The sequence below is a fragment of the Hippopotamus amphibius genome, chromosome 7, assembly GCF_030028045.1.
Source record: "Hippopotamus amphibius kiboko isolate mHipAmp2 chromosome 7, mHipAmp2.hap2, whole genome shotgun sequence".
Taxonomy (NCBI): domain Eukaryota; kingdom Metazoa; phylum Chordata; class Mammalia; order Artiodactyla; family Hippopotamidae; genus Hippopotamus; species Hippopotamus amphibius.
The window spans coordinates 43867298-43882845 of record NC_080192.1 but is presented as its reverse complement, the minus strand read 5'-3'; positions in this window follow the sequence as shown (position 1 = coordinate 43882845).

The following is a 15548-nucleotide window of genomic DNA, read 5'->3' as shown; positions in this document are numbered from 1 at the left end:
ACTACATGTTTGTAATGAGCAATGAATAAAGATAATGTATAATCATGTGGCATATAGGAAATAGTTGATAAATGCCATCTCATTGTTTATTATTTATTTATTATGATCTTATTTACAAGTTCACAATCATTATCACCAGTTATGAACACTGTCTCTCTTGACTATAACTTCTCCTCTATGACAGTTTTTCTCATGCCAGGTGGCACTGGAGGGGGCTATTGTCATTGTTATTTGACTAATGGGAACTAGAGTGAGAGTTTATGTTTGGGTCATAGTGGGATATGTTTATGAGATTTAAAATCACTTCTGCGTATTGTTAAGTTATTGTCAGTCATTTTGGTATAGGAATAGCCTTCAAGGGTCCTTATTGCCATTGTATAGACACACCGTAGGTTGTAATATGAAGATAAGACATAAGTGTAAGGTTATTTCTGGATTTTGTGATGTTTCTCTTATTTGTAAGATTTTTTAAAGATTAAGGTAAAAGTGATCATAAAATATTATTTATCAAGAGTATAACTCTTACCTTTACAATTGAATATTGCTTGACATTGTCTGGGGATAATATTGATTGACATTAATGCCATGATTGGAGTAACCTCCAAAATAGTCCTTATATCTGAAGTTAGTTTACCCCAGAGACACAAACCTCTGAGAATGAGATTTGTGTGCAGGTCAATTATTGGGGAGTTTTTTCCAGGGCAGTACCTGTAATTGTGTGAGAAGCTGTACTGGTAGAGAGAAAGGGTAAACTATGATGCATTTTCAAGACATAGTTTTAACAGAGGCCTTGGCTGATCCTATGAGGGACTGTGGAGCAGGAATGGACCTTTAACTGTTCTCAGTCATGAAAAGGGAGCCAGATGTTTGTAGCCCAATAGGGATCAGTCATTGGGTACAAGCCGCTCTCAGGGAGGGTGCCTAGTGTTGGGTGAGCAGCTTCCTTCAGATCAGTTCCTGAAGAGAGACTCAGCTGTGAGCTGTCAGTAGTCAACATACCTGGTAGCTGGAGGAATGAGTGCCTGGGTTCTGAATGGGGGATTTAAGTGTTGTGCCACAGCATCCACTGCATGTGCCAAACTGATATATTTCATAGATTCATATATTTTAAATATAGAGCATAAGTTTGCAAATGTTTTATTGAACCATGTTAAGAATGTTAAAAGACATGCTCACTCAATGAATACGTACTATTTAAAAGTACATAAGAAGATTTTATCAGCAACAGTACTTTATAATACCAACAATTTCATGACATCTGCAATTCACATATAATAGAGAAGGTCATTTGAACTTATTTATTTAAACTTCTTAGTTTTGTTCACTTGAGGGTGTATTTAAACATATTGATATTTTTTCATGACATTAATATTTATATCTTTTAAATCAACACTTGAATCTCCATTTATGACATTTTTCAAAAAATAGATGGATGAATTTCAGATGTGTGGTTGCCTGTAGGTCTCTATTTATAGAATCAAAGGGGTCATTGCTTATCTTGCCCTGCACATTGCTGGGCTAACATAAGTACGCGCTTCCTTTGAAGTTAGTAGAGTCTCAGCATTTAGATATTCTTTTTTTATGGCATAGAGCAAAATAAGAAATAAATTTACTATCAAGAATATCTTTGTAGACTATCTACATAAATGATATTTTTATAGTGTTTCTTGAAACCAGTAATTGATTTTGCCTAGCTAGGGAAAATGCAATCTAAGTATAAACAGATAAGGTCTTTCATTTTTATTAGAGAGAATTAGCATCTTATTTTTGATATGTGAAGAACCAGTCTACTTTCACCCCAGTTTGAAGTTAGTCTGAATTATTCCAGGCAATTAATTTGGTGTTTTATACATTATGTTATTAGTTTAAAAACTATATCGTGAAAAGATATTGTTATCTATCTTACAAGAAAAAATCTGAGTGATTAAATTTCCTGTTCTAAGTAAATAATTAGGCCAACCTAACTTAGGCAAATCTAAGTTGGTCTGGGGTCTAATGGTCTTGACTTCTCCTAACAAATTAAAATTACAAGCATACAATGAGATAACAAGATGCAGATTAAGAAATACATTCTTATGAATTAACTTACATGGAAATACATTTACTCTTGATTCTTGTATGTTCTGGACTCCTGGCCTGAAAACCTGAGGAAGAAGCAATTATTTATTCTTTTCAGTAATTGTATAGTAATTGTAATACTTCTTATATATTAATATGTTTATTTTTTTATCTATGCCTACACATCTCTCTCTCTCTCTCTCTCACACACACACACACACACACACACACCCACAAAATACATATATTGGAAGTCAGTTTGAAGGGGGCTGTAAATTTTAATAAATACATATATAAAATTTGGATTTTTAAAATCCTTGTTATTCTAAGTATGATTTGTTTAAATTGAGAAAGTTACCTAACATTTCTAAATCTCAATTTCAGGTCTTTGAAATGGAGATAATCATGAGAGGATTGTTCTGAGAAATATGAATAATACTTCTTACTATCTTCTGTTTAGTAATAAGTAAATTCTAGCCATTAGCAAAATTATACAATAAAAAGTCATTTATAATTTGAAGAAGCTTAAATAGGTTTATGTCTCAATTTAGTTAGGAAAAGTGAAATTTAAGTTATAAAAAGAAAAAAGTAAGTGACAAAGTCTTAAAAGAAACATAATTCTCTCATTTTGCAAGTCTTTATGTAGAAATGCAGTCATTTTTATAAATTCAATGAAGTTACATATTTTGGAAACAGTTTTGATTAAGTATTTTCTCCAATTGCCAAATTGCATTTATAAAATTGCAAAAAGTCTCTCAACTTGATTAGAAAAACATCAGAGAACTATTTAAAATTTAACATTAGATTCATCACATTAGTAGGTTGTAAGCTGCATCATAAATTAGATTTAAGAAGATTCAACTTGCCAATCCAGAAAACATTTTCCTGTAAAAATCCTCACTAGAAAATATACATTCTTTACATCTTAATAGAATATTTGCATACTCTTATTTTTAGAGAAAAGTTTGTTTTTCTAAAATTTAACAGAACACTATATTTTCCCAATCAAAATTCAGAGAGGTGATGATAACAATGCTATTCAGAGGTTGAATATGACCCTTTGTAATCGTTCAATTATTTTTCAATTGCTTTTCCTCTTTGCATTGCTTAATGCTCAACAATACATAAATTAAACAGTCATTGAGTAGATGTTATTTTCCAGGAACCATGAAAACTATATACGAATAGAGTAGTAGAGTAAGGGAATAAAGACATGTGATGATACCATCAGAATAATTTCTAAAACATAAGAATAATTCCTAAAATTTGTACAGGATGAATTAGTTGAACTCAGTCTTAAAGTCTAAAAGTTTTGAATAAGACACAGATTGAAAGCAGAAAGAGAAGCAAAAGCATAGACACTATAGCAGGAAACATATGGCATGTTTTGGGATGGCTAGATAAGAGGTAGAGATGTATTTTCCTTGAGCTAAGAAACCTCGTGATTCAGGGATCCTCACTGGTATAGGCTCCTTCCAAGAACCTGGGAGATACCACAACATATTCATGTGGTCCTATATTTTAAAAATTTACAAAATTGATAAACTTTGAATATAACTAGTTATGACCACTCTCTCTCTTGACTATGACTTCTCCTCTGTGATGGTTTCTCTTATGCCAGGTGGCACTGGAGGGGGCTATTGCCATTGTTATTTGACTAATGGGAACTAGAGTGAGAGTTTATGCTGTTTGTATATTTATGAGATTTAAAATCACTTCTGCATATTGCCAGTCACTTTGGTGTAGGAACAGCCTCCAAGGGTCCTTACTTTCCAATGTATAGACACACCTTGAGATCTTATGAAGATAAAACAATGTATTAGGTTATCTTCTGGATTTTGTGATGGTTCTTTTATTTGTAAGATTTTTAAAAACTTAAAAAATTTTATATGCTTCAGCTGTGCACTCTAAGTAAATATGCATTTTAAAATCTGCTGGAAATCTTATATTCTTTTCTCAAAAAACCTCCCCCTTCCTTTGCCCCATACTGTTTAAGCCTCAGGCACCATAAAATGTATATCTTTTCCTAAACATTGGTTTCACAGAGGATGAGGTATGAAGAAACATGGGAATGAGGTGAGGATAGAGAGGTGTGTAGAAGTATATTACTACCACAAAAAAAGGGAAAAAAAGAGCTTTTCCTATTTATAGGCTAGGAATGGTTATAGCTTAAGTAAAGGATGATATATTTCCTATTCCACTTTCCCCATCCTGTGGAATTTTTTTCTTGATATACCCAAACATGAGAAATTCACTAAAATATGTATTATGCATTATATGCTACGACCAATATATATTTTTCTTAAAAAATTGTGTATTTGGTGAGTAGAAGCTGTGAATACTACCATTTTTAATAAAAACTACAAGAGTTTCCTTATTTAAAAGTATTATCAGGCTGAACCTATTGTTAAGAAGGTAGTATATAGTTTACCTTTTGAAGCTGCATTAATATTTCCAAGCCCTTAGAGTAGTTTATTTTTTAAAACTGGAAGTTGATAACTTACTAAATGTCCATCTATAACAAATAAGCTTAGAATAAATGTCTTAGATAATTTTTGTATATATAAGGTAATAACCTCAACTATCAAATCCATCATTTAATAAACATATTCTGGGTTTTGTTATCATTTGGCAGCATCTCTTTTGTGAATTTTTAAATTTTAATATTAGTTTACATAATTTTAAATAACTGTTGTGTGTGTGTGTTGTGTGATTTTTCTATCTGTTTAAAAATAAGGAAGCATTTCAGTGTGGCACCTCAGCATGCCAGATTCAAAGGAATATTTAGTTTAATAAAACTTCAACATGAACCTTCATACTACAAGAGCACTCTGTAAGTAAAACCAATTTTTACTCTTTCTTTCTTCTTGGCAAATTACCTTCACAATTTTGTTTCATCCCTTCTGGAACTAGGATATCTGCGTTATTCTAGATATACTTCTCTTGGACTCAATACCTGATATAATTCAAACTAATAGCAAACTTCACTCTTCTTCTCAACTATTATTTTCATTTGCTCTTCTAAGTAAATGTTCTTTCCAGTTCTCAAAATCAGCCTAACCTGGCCCTGACCTGGCAAACCCATTTCCATGGGAACTCACCCAGAAAGGACCACTTTCCAAGAGTTCCTGCAGGATTTGTCCTAAACACTGTTAAAGAAATCAAAAGGACTGTATACCATGAATGTCATCATGGTTGAATTAGTTCTACAATAAAAACATCATTATTCTTAATAATTTTCTTTAAATTGGTGAATAATTGCTTTGCTGCTATGTGGACTTTGCTTAACTGGACTGTCAATGTATCTGGCTGATCAGTATAAATGACCTGAAGTGTCATCCTCTCTTGGAAACGCACATGGGAGCGGAAGTTTTGCTTCCTTTGTTTCTGGCTAACACATAACACAAGCTGAACAGAGCATTTTTATTGATAGGAAAATTTTTCCAAAATTTAATTATCAGCATAGACTGTGTGCCTTGTTTCTAGGTTTTTACCAACTGTAGAAGACAGGCATATGAACGTATAACTCAAATAAAATGTGACAAATTTCATAATAGTGGAAGGTAGACATGCTTAATGAAAGCTTAGAGAATGGCATGTCTCACTGAACTAGGGCTACAATGAAACTGAGTGATCTCTAGGAATGGATAACTTTTATCAGATAAAGAATTTGAGAAAGAATATTTTTGGTTTATGGAGCACATAAAGTGTTGTAACTCAGGAAGATCTAAATTCAGAAACAGTCATTTGGTGAGAAATGGTGTAGGGGGTAAAGAATGGAGACAGTTGAGGAAAAGGGCTGGAAAACTAAATTATAAAGAGCCTCAAAGTCATGCTAAGGATTATCTCTTTTTTTCTGAAAGTAATGATAAGCCATTTAACAAAATTAAAACACAGGAGTTAAATAATGGTATGTATGTTTGACAAAGTTCACAGGTGACCAGGATTACACATTGAGGGAAGCAGCAGCTGGAGCTACAGTGACTAGTTCTGAGACTATTTCTGTGGTCCACGGAGACAAAGATAAGCGTCTGTCCTAAGGTAGTGACAGTGGAAAAGAAAAAGAGATATACATTGTTCTAACTGATCACTTAGTCTTACATTTTTGCTTTCTTTAACCCAAACTGCAGATACCAGATTAATATTTTCCAAGCAGAACGAGAATCTTGTCATAGCCAAGTGCAAAAGCATTCAATGATTTTAACTGAATTCAATTCAATTACTTGTTCAATTACTTATCAAGTTAAATCTTTGTCTTCACAAGACTTACACCCTACCTTTTACAGTATTTTATTTTTGACTCTGTTTCTTTCTTCCACCATCAGAAATCTAGTCAAACCAGTCCTCTTTCTGTATTCTAAAAATGTGTTCACATAAACTTCAGCAAGTTATTTGGCTTCAGCTGCCTCATGTTTACAGAGAAAATAACAAACCTATTTATAGGAGTTTTATGAAGATTAAATTAAGTAATCACAATTTAACATCGAATTCTGTTTTAGAAAGGATGAAATAAATTTAGCAATTTATGTTATTTCTTTTCCACATTTCTACAACTTCTCTCATGCTTTGCTCTGTATGTATAATTCTAGGTACCTGTCTCTGCCTGTCAAAATCTTATCTTTCCTTCAAGGTCAGGATCCATCTTCATCTGTACTTTCTCCCTCCATTACCGAAGAGCCTGTTGCTCTATGTTTCACTTGTTCCTAAGTTCTCATTGCATTTGTATTTAATTATGTTTTTATTTGCCCTCATCAATGTGACTTTTTCTTGAAGGAAGAAGTCATGTTTTGCTTATAATGGAAGGTAGATGTTGTGGGTCATAAATATAGTCAATTAATTTTAAAGGCTGTGTGAGAGATTAGAATGCCTTTCACTTCCATCATGGTGGTACTAATACAATAGAATTCAAAAGAGGTTATTTATGAGATCTTGACTTGGGCACTACTTAAACTTAAATTTTTGGTAACTACATCAGGACTAATGAATGCTCATTTTGAACTTAAATTCAGTTTCTTATATGCGAAGGCCGTGTACAAATCAGGATGTCAGGAATAAGTTGAAGATCTGCTAATCATTAATTGTGATTGTTTATTTTCTGGTAATTGTGCATAAGACCCCATTTGTTTTGGCATTTTATTTATGTTTTCTGCTGTACAACATAGTGAATCAGTTGTATTTATACACATATGTCCATATCCCCTCCTTCTGGTGACTCCTTCCCATCCTCCCTATCCCACCTCTCTAAGTCATCATCGATCATCCAGTTGATCTCCCTGTGCTATCCAGCAGCTTCCCACTAACTATCTATTTTACATTTGGTAGTGTATATATGTCAATGCTACTCTCTCACTTCGTCCCAGCTTCCTCTTCGTACCCCTCCCCACCGCCATGTCCTCAAGTCTGTTCTCTACATCTGCATCTTTATTCTTGCCCTGCCACTGGGTTCTTCAGTACCATTTTTCTAGATGCCATATATATACATTAGTATACAGTATTTGTTTTTCTCTTTCTGGCTTACTTCATTCTGTATGACAAACGCTAGGTCCACTCACCTCACTACAAATAACCCAATTTCATTCCTTTTTATGGCTAATGTTCCATTGTATATATGTGCCACATCTTCTTTATCCATTCATCTGTTGATAGGCATTTAGGCTGCTTCCAAGTCTTGGCTATTGTAAATAGTGCTGCAATGAACATTGTGGTACATGTTTCTTTTTGAATTATGGTTTACTCAGGATATATGCCCAGTAGTGGGATTGCTGGGTCATATGGTAGTTTTATTCTTAGTTTTTTAAGGAACCTCCGTACTCTTTTCCATAGTGGCTGTACCAATTTACATTCCCACCAACAGTGCAGCAGGGTTCCCTTTTCTCCACACTCTCTCCAGCATTTATTGTTTCTAGATTTTTTGAGGATAGCCATTCTGACTGGTGTGAGGTGATATCTCATTGTGGCTTTGACTTGCATTTCTCTAATGATTAGTGATGCTGAGCAATTTTTCATGTGTTTGTTAGCCATCTGCATGTCTTCTTTGGAGAAATGTCTATTCAGGTCTTCCACCCATTTTGGGATTGGATTGTTTGCTTTTCTGATATTGAGCTGCATTTGTCAGCTGCTTCGTTGGCAAGTATTTTCTCCCATTCTGAGGGTTGTCTTCTTGTCTTGTTTATGGTTTCTTTCACTGTGCAAAAGCTTTTAAGTTTCATTAGGTCCCATTTGTTTATTTTTGTTTTTATTTCCGTGATTCTAGGAGGTGGGTCAAAAAGGATCTTGCTTTGATTTATGTCATAGAGTGTTCTGCCTATATTTTCTTCTAAGAGTTTTATAGTGTCTGGCCTTATATTTAGTTCTTTAATCCATTTTGAGTTTATTTTGTGTATGGTGTTAGGACATATTCCAATTTCATTCTTTTACATGTAGCTAAGACCCCATTTTTTAACCCTTGAAGAACTGTTCTGTTTAAGAACCCTTTAACACTGTTCTGTTGAAGGACGAATATGAGATATCTGAGTCTGTAGTAAGGTTAGTGTGATGAGTTTGCATGACTGGGATGCCCATGCAGTGTAAGAGAAAGAAGAAATTTGAATTCGGATATGGCATAATTGATAGTGAAAACATTCTATGTATACAGGGCTAGGATAGCTGGAAATTCAGAAGTAAGAGCAGTGAATCATGTTGCAACCCGTTGACTTATGAAAGGAAGACTTCTGCTGGAGAAGTAGATAGAATGACTGAGGCAAACCATTCCATGGATAAAAACTAAAAGTACTAATGACTCCAACACCATGCTGGGGCAAGGAAGTATCTCTGAAATAGAATCTACTTAGGGTCTGTATTATTTTCCTAGGGCTATTATAATAAAGTAGCACTAGCTGGGTGATTTAAAACAATAGAAATTTATTATCACACAGTTCTGGAGGCCAGAAGTCAAAACTTAAGCTGTTGTTAGAGCTATGCTCCCTCTAAGGCCTTTAAAGATACTTCCTTGCCTCCCTCAGCTCCTGGTTGCCCCACTGTTCTTTGGCATGTAACAGTTGCATCACTCCAATTTCTGCCTCCACATTCACATGGCATTCTTTCAGTGTGTCTGTCTTCACATCATCTTCCCTCTTCATATGACACTCATGTTGAATTAAAGAGCCACCTTTCCAAATAAGATCACATCCTGAGGTATTAGGGGTTAAAACAACATGTCTTTGGAGGAGCATAATTCAAGCCATAACATGGTCCACTCACATAATTCAATCCACAAAGGAGTAGTTGCTTATTATTAAATATTTTTACTTCTTTCCTCACATGTTATACCTTAATAATTCCAGGAGACTCTTTCTCTATTCAAGACCTCCTTGTCATGGGAGCCCAAAGGTATTACCACATCTGGATCTGTTTTGGGGAAAGTGAATCCCTCTGTTTGATGGGGAGATTGACCTGTCTAATAGCCTAATCATTTTGTTTTTTCAGAAACTTGAACGACCATGGAAGGAGATAAGAGATTAGAAAGATTTTTTTTAAGACTAGGTATCAGAAATAGAGAAATCAACATAATCCAATGTATCACCAGTTTAACAGCATTTCAAACCACTGAAATTCCAGATCATTAGCTAAGAAATTTAAATTAGTACATGTGAATCTACAACTATAGTTTTTGGCTAATAAAATTTTGGCAAGGGTATTCCCAACTCTTTAAAGCCTAGCTTAAAATTGCTGTATCATAGTAAATCAGCTAAGGGAATTACTGATTACTAAATGACTACTGCTTAGAAATTAAATATTTGTTTTTAAAACCTGAGGAGATGAGATGATTATTGTAATGAATTCATGTTCAATAACATCCTGTTAATGAGGATACCTCATTGTCTAATCAATACCATTTCATGACTTACATATTGACAGACACATTCTAGAGGGTTGAAGTGAAGCCCACTGGAGAAGCAATGATTGTGATCACCTGAACCATGGTTTAAAGATATAATTATTTATTCTAATCTGAATAAATAAGTAAAGATGTATCCATTGAAGCCATTATTTGTGACATTTTGTTTTGACTTGGCCTATGATAGACCCTATTTTACACCTTGCTAGCTAATGCAGCATTCACCTGAATCTATCAAGTCCTCCCTCAGAAAACACCAACATGAAAAGAAGCTACTGACTTTGTAGAAATATAACCTAGAGGGTGGCAGAGATAAACCAGAAGCAGGCTACAGTTGTGAAATATGAATTTTGCTTTTAAGAAAATGACATCATTAAAAAAAAGTGTAAAAAACTTAATTTTTATTTACTATATGTATAAGAAAAATATATAAGTATGAAAATATAGTCAACTATTCATTTATTGTTCTCCACATATCTCTAACATATAAAACAGTTGATACATGGTGAAGATTCTAAAATGGTTTGTTAATTGAGTATCAATCAAAAGGACTTTTAACTCGAGTGCAACAATAACTAGAAATTTGAGAACGTATTTTTTTCTGATTGTTAAATAAAATTAGTTTTTGAGGTTTTTGTTAACTGCTTACTTTCATTAAAAATACTGCATTTATATGAAACAGAGATTACTACCAAGGTAAAAGAGGGGGAAATTTCTGCCTATGATTGAAGAAATTAATCAGATTTTACTCTTCTCCACAGAACACTTTTTAGCAATTAGCATTTGATGGAAAATAAATACAAATTCATAAGACATTTCATCAAAATATGTAATATAAAAAACTTTATAAAAGCCCTTATGGGAAATCAATAAGGTATCACTATATTAAATTTCATTTAGAGTAAAACATTAAACTATGATTATTGAGAACATAAAAATATTTTACTTACAAAGAAAGAAACAAAATGACAAGGGGCATTCTTATAAACAGTTAAGAAAAAAACATAAAGAAACAATTTCAGAAGTTAATATTCAGTTTTAGCAGAGGGTTAAAAAAAAAACGGACATAATTCTAAACAAATGTCTATTCTGAATAAACGTTGTAAATTACAGATATAGTTTTCTATATTGCATGCCACTACTAAATTTAACTTCTAAGTTATGTAATACTTCATATAATTGAAGTCAGTTTTCAATGGAAAATGCATTTGTTTATGTCATTAAAGCTCAAACAAAACTATCTTTCAGCAATCTAATTTCACTTGTAAGTGTGTAATTATCTAATTTTAATACATTTTGGAAATATTATCTATAATTAAACTGTTATAGGAAAGGAAAAGAAATATAACATTACAGCTTTGTGATTTTTACTCCAATATCCCTTTGATGTTCTAGCCAGAATCAACTTCACCAATATCTGCACAATGCTTACTTAAGATACTGGGAACCAACAATCTATTGGCTGGCAGAAAGACCCCTGAACCCTTTTAAAACCAGGAAAAAAGAAAGTATTATAGGACTTATAAAGCAAGTCCCTGTGTCCTCATCCCAACCCCACTTTCACAGTATTTAGAATATTCAGTTGGTTTTCATTAAAAATATGTTGAATAAAGGAATGAATCAGACAAAATGTTCTTCAGCTTGCCTCTACAATTCAACTACTAATTATTAATTTTTAAAATGCCAAAATATTTTTAGATATAAAATAGATGAAACAGATAAAATTAAAATAATATAAGGTAATATTGAATAATCACTCCCATGGAGCCACAGTCTGACCTGGCTTTGTAAAGACAAGAAATTCTATTTATGCATTGTGAAAGAAGGGCACCAGAGGTCCCCAGACTTGAAATATATTACTATGAGTTTACCTGAGATTACTATCTATATTCATTCCTTGATTAAAGCAGAACACCTTTGTTGATAAGAAATCATAAGAAAGCAATGCCAAGTCTGGAAATTGTTCCCATTCTCACTGTTTTATATAACATATTCTCTATCTTCCAGTACTGTTCTGTAAAATCTAAGGGCATATATAATATTAATTTAAATCTTAATAAAAGAGTAATTCCAATTTAAACAAACAAAAACTAAACACCACCAGGTGCTTCCAAATGCCCATATCATCAAATACATTTCGAAGCCAACAAATAAGTGAGGATTTATTCCTTATATTACAGGAAAAATATGAACAGCTCTCTGAATATTATAATAATATATTCATATATTCCTCATATGTAAGGTAAATTCACATTTTTAGCTCACATACACAATGATATTTAGTTATTTATAAATGGATTTATTTAACACTGTATCATCTGCTTAATAGGCAGAGAACAGTGTTGAATTCAGTATATGAAAAACAAAACAGAGACCTTGCCTTAAGGATATTTTAGTCTAATAATTCTGACCTAATGATTGTTTTATATTCAGATTATTATAATATTTGAGGATTAATCATATCTTTATTATGGCACTAAAAAAAGAGGGACACTGCTGTTACTGGTAGAGCTGCTAAAAGGGAGAAAATATTGTGGTGTTTTGATAAACCTGTCTATTTCCGTATTTTCAGAGAAGAAGCCTGAGCTCTCTCCATTACATTAAACTTTCATGCACACCTAAGCTAAATAATATTTTCTAATATATATTTAGCACAATATGAAAGAAATAAAAATAAAGTATTAAAAGCAGCAAAATAAAATAACAGATTATCTTCAAAGCAAAACAGCATAATTTGAAGTTGACTTCCTAAATTAGCAACGTTGCAGGATATAAAGTTGCGATCCAAAAAGGGGAAATAATCCAAATATTTGTTAAATAGAGAATGATTAAGCAAAATATACTATATCCATACAATAGAATGCAAGTCATCACTTAAAAATGATGAACTAAATAGGTCTGTATGTAGTATAATATATAAAAATATAGAATTACTATGTTGTACACCTGAAACTAATGTTGTAGATCAACTGCACTTCAATTAAAAATTAAGTTTAATTTAAATTAAAAATAAAAAGAATGAGCTAGTGATATGTAAAACAACAAGGATGAATCTCAAAATAATTGTGCTGAATGAAATAATCCAGAATAAAAGATAATGTATGGTATAGTTTCTTTCGCATATATTTCTGGAAAGTACAAAGCAATATACAGTGACAAGAAGTAGACTGGTTGTTGTTGCCTTGTATTGAATAGGCTGTAGAGGGTCAGGTGGGGTAATTGAGAAAACTGTGATATAATGGATTTGTTTACTATCTTGACTGGGACAACAATTTCCCAGATGTATACATGTCAAATTTATCAAAGTGTACAGCTTATTATATGTTATTTTTATGTCAATTATACCATAATAAAGCTTTTTTAAAAAGAGGTTGAGATCATTCCAAAATATTTTCAGCTCTTAGGGAAGAATCAAAACAAAAAAAGGGAGAGTGAATGAATTTGCTTGTGTTCTAATGGAGGAAACATAAATGCAAACAGGTGAATTATTATCAGTTTTGGAAGTGGTATGAGAGCAGTGAATGACACAGTGTGGATCCCAAAGGAAGGGGCAGATACCTCTGCCTTAGAGATTTAAGGAAGGAGCCTTGACTTGTTCAGGATTAGTTATTATTTTTGTTTATTTCCTTACATACCACTCAAACCCAAAAAAAGGCAAGTTGTGGAGAGAAGACGGAAATAAAAGCCTCAGAATGTTTTGAATTCTTTTCCATAGGCAATAGTTCTTAGTGAGATTGTTCTTGCTCCTGGGAAGAGTTTTTGGAATCTAATGAGGCCAAGAAGGATTGGTCTTTACAGTGACTAAGGAAGCACTTTTGACATGTAGTAGTCAGGACTAGAGTTGCCTTATGTCCTGCAATGCCAGGATGGTAAAAATGAACACAAATAAACAAATCAATAGAAAACAAAAACAACAAAGACCTAATAGTCTATTATTCTACTGTCTATCAATCTATCTATCTACCTATCATCTATCCGCCTATCCCATGTGAACCAGGGAAAGTGCTTTACTTCCTTGTCTCCTAGATTCCTAATTATAAACTTACCCTACCACAGAGGATTGCTGTGAAAATTAGAGATGATATATAAAGATTTCAGAAAAATGCCAGACACATTGTTCAATAAATTTTAGCGATTACTATCTATCATGGAAAATTAGGTTTATTGAAGGGAAGAATAGAAAACGTAAAATGATATACAATTCTCATCATGTAACCACCTCTGGCTTGGGAGATGGTATGTCACTCTAGACTCTCAAATAGTTATAACTTTAAAAAAAATTCATTCCTGTTTTTTGGGGGTTTTTTTAAAGCACATTTAAGGGGAAATAAACAGCCAACAATCATGAAAACAAACAAAAAAATTATTTCACTAGTGGGAATGAATTAGGATTTTCTATCTTCACAATTTCATTTAAAGCAAAATCTCTTACTCAAATCTTTTGGAACATGGAGAACAAAGGTTTGTTAAATATTCTATAATGACATATGCATGAGTGATTAAGGCAAGAGGAGATTTACTGTTTATCCATAGCATTATAAAATTATTAAGTACAATCATTCATATTTGGAAAAATATATCTTATTTTAGTTTTTGTGATATAGAATTATAAGGAAGATTTTTGCTAACTTTGAAATGACATTTCTTTATATCAAGAAGCTATATAGGGGGAGAAAAAGATGGCGGCAAAGTAGAGGGACGTGGAATGCATCCCTCTCCACAGATGCACTGGGAATGCACCAAAAGACGCAATAATTCCCACAGAGAACCAACTGAACACCAGCAGACAGCCTCGGACACCAGGAAGGACTGCAAGGGAGGCATCTATGATGGCTCAAAGAGGGTGAAACTGAAGAGCTGTGGCAGACGGGAGGCAGTGAGAAACATATGGAGGGTCCGCACGGCAGCTCAGCATTCCTGGACCGAGACGTTGATCCACAGCTCAACAGAGGGTCTGGGAGCGGGAGTGTGGGAACCAGAGAGCCAGTTCAGGGTAAGAAAAATTGTTGCCAGTAAGGTGATAGACCGAGAGGACAAGAGGGAAGAGGTCTGCGGCGAGGAGTGCCTGCCCCTGAGAGCTGCCCGGCCATGATGGTGGCTGGATGCTGTGGGTTCACGGGTGGGGGGAAGCGGGGAGGAGCCACGGGCATAGTCTCTCTCTCTCTTTTGGCACCTGCAGTGGGCAGCGGAAAGATGCCCTGTGGGCCACCTAAGGCGCTCAGGGATAATAGGGAACCTCAGGCCCTCGGGTGGGGCTAGATTAAAACCCTTTGGAACTCCTGAAGCAGGGAGGCTGCCGAGAAAAGAAAAAAAAAAAAAAAAGAAACCCAAGAGAGGCCCAACTCTGAGACTTACTGTTTACACCTGAGCCACCAGCATCCCTCTGCAACAGGAACCTCCAAGCCTGACTGAAACAACAGTGCGCCACTGCTCACTCACTCCCAGGGGAAGGAGCCACTATTGTACCCTCTCCCTCCCCATACACCAATGCTTACAGATCAACAATAAAGGAAGCTCTGCTGGTCACAGAATGATACAAAAAAATCCCAAGACGAGTAGAAGGACACTTACAGCTGAGACTCTAAGGAAACAGAAATATTAGTATCAATTCTAT